The following is a 2,908-nucleotide window of genomic DNA, read 5'->3' on the forward strand; positions in this document are numbered from 1 at the left end:
ATCATTATAATTAATATAAAAAAATTATATATTTTTTTATATATAATGTGTTTTCGTATATTACAAAAATTTAAAGTTTGTGTATTGATGTGTCTGTGTCATATCTTATCATATGTCTGTACTTCAAAAAATACTTATAATCTCAAATATAATAAACATTTAAGTTACTCTTTAAAAAAGTTTAGATAGAATATTTTGAATATTAGCAAATTTTTATTCTCTAAATACTACTCCTCTCATACATATCACTCCTGCCGGAAAATCCTGATATCCATTTGATAGGAATGATAAAGACATATTTATTTAAAAATTTGTAGAGATAAATGTGACTACAATTTAAAAAATTTTTAAGTATTATATAAAGATAATATTTTTTTATTTCTGCTAATAATTAAATTTGACCTCGTTATAAATTATTATACAATTAGTTGAGATTTGAAGAATATTATTTTATTCATTAGTTTTTTTTTTCAGAAGTTAACTTTAATTTTGTCCATAGCAACTTTTTTAATTATAAATATCATAAAGAGTTGACTTTGTAATCATATAAAAGATAAATTTTTAAATGATTATTTAGTAACATATAGAAAAATTTATGTTTAATTGTATTAACAATAAAAAAATTATTCAATCTTTTTAAAGATAAAATCTAGGTAGAGAATAGAATTTTAAATCATATATTATTATAAAAAATGCTAAAAAAATTATCAGTTAGTCATTAATGTTTAATAATATAGGCTAAAATATGTTGTTAGATTACTAAACTAAAAAATTAATAGTTAAAAGTAATAACAAAAATTAATAAATTCTGATGAACTTTTAATATTTTTCATTATTGTTTAATTATTATTTTAATATTTTAATTTGTTAGTTAAATAATTTAAAAATTAATCATATTTTAGAATAATAAAATATGATTATAAAAGTTATTGTCATGTGTTTGTAGTTTGGCAACCGTGCCTACAATTTTATTTTTTGTTCCACCTAATTTATTTTATTATTTTTCCATTTTTTATATTTTTTTAAGGATGATTGAAAGCTAAGTAGGGAGTTGGTTGAAAATATTTATATATATACTATATGAAATTAGTTGAATGAAACAGCAAAATATCTATAAAATAATGAAACCTTTAAAAATATTTAAAAATGTTATTATTTTATCATTAAAAAATTTAAATATTTTCTAAAATTACTTTCCTTCTTTAATTACCTCCTCTAGACATACTTTTAGAGATTTTTATATACTTTAAATGACAAATTTCAAATTTTACAATCACACAAAATATCAAAAATTATTCATTCATTTCATTGTATACTTTTAATTTACGTTTTTATTCTATATTTTAAGTTTTATATTTTTTATTTTAAAATTTTAAAAACAAAAAAATAATAGTAAAATTTTATTTTTTATTTTCATTATTTTTTCACTTTTTTCTTTGTAAATCTTAATTTAAAAATACTAAAAAATATATATATAAACACAAACCAAAATTCTCATAACTTGCATGATCTTCATACTGTCTCCCAAACATCACCAGCTGTAACCAGCCAACCGTCAACCGTCAATTGCAGCTTCATCTCCCATCAACTTCCTTGTCTGCTGATATTTTCCGGGACAACTCATTGTCTCATTCTCAGTTTTAAAGTTTTTTTTTTTCTTTTTTCATATGACGAAAGAATCAATAAACGCTCCACAATTAGTTCAAAAATGATAACCTCAATCTGCTCAACCATTTTATAGGCTGCATTTGATAAAGAAAATATGAATAGAGATAACATGTTTAAGGATACTAAATTAATATATTTTGTGTTCATTTTAATAGGAAGAATATATAGATTTTAATTTATTTTTTATTTTTTTATTATTTTTGTTAATTTTTTATCGTTATATTTTTTATTATTATATTTTTCGTCTGAAATTTTTTGAATAAAAAAAATAAATTAAATTTTCATAATTTATTTTAATTTATCACCAAATAGAATATAAAAACACAAAATTTTATGTTTTTATCTTTTGTGTCTTGTTTTTTGTGCCTTGACTTATCCTGTCCTCGTAGATAAACACAGTTAAAATTTAATATTTAATATTTAATATTTAATATTTAAAATATTAATTAAATATTGACTAAAAAAATAAATTTTATTTATCATATAGTATTTTTTATTTCATTATAATTGTGCCTATCTATTAACTAATATCATCTCTGGCTAGATCAGTATATTTCTTGTCCCCTACCCCAATTAATATCCCCAAAATTCTTTCTTCTTTTATTTAATTATTTATTTATATTATTCTTAATTTCTCTTCATATTTATCCTGACTTGTTTTATTGAATGGACAAATTTTTATCAAGACCAGGGTTTGTCAGATATACTTTCACAGCTATATATAAGATTAATTTGAGACATTATTGGTCCTTTGGTCGTCCAAATAGGTAGACAAAATCACACAAATAGTTTGCTCTATTAATTTTATGTTGTATGTATGATAAGTCTTAATTCACAGTTGTTCATTTATTTCTTATTTATGTTTAGATCAATTGTATTTTATTTTTATCTTTGATATAATAACAAGAAGTCAACAACTATACATCGTCATGATATTATGATTTAATCATCCATATAAATTAATAAGAAATAAATTATCATTTTTAATCATACAAATTTTAAAACAGGTAAAAACTCAGGTGAAGTCGACTTCATGTGAAGTTGATATCTAAAAGCCGTTAAATGATTTAACTGATTATCATCTAACGACTCTCAGATATCAACTTCACATGAAGTCGATCCATCTGAGTTTTCACCTTTAAAATATTAACAAATTTAATTATAAATGAATAAAATTAATTTTATATTCACAAAAGATAATTTTTATATGACAAAAATATATTTTATTCATATATAAATT

Source organism: Arachis duranensis, chromosome 8 (assembly GCF_000817695.3).
Source record: "Arachis duranensis cultivar V14167 chromosome 8, aradu.V14167.gnm2.J7QH, whole genome shotgun sequence".
Classification (NCBI taxonomy): domain Eukaryota; kingdom Viridiplantae; phylum Streptophyta; class Magnoliopsida; order Fabales; family Fabaceae; genus Arachis; species Arachis duranensis.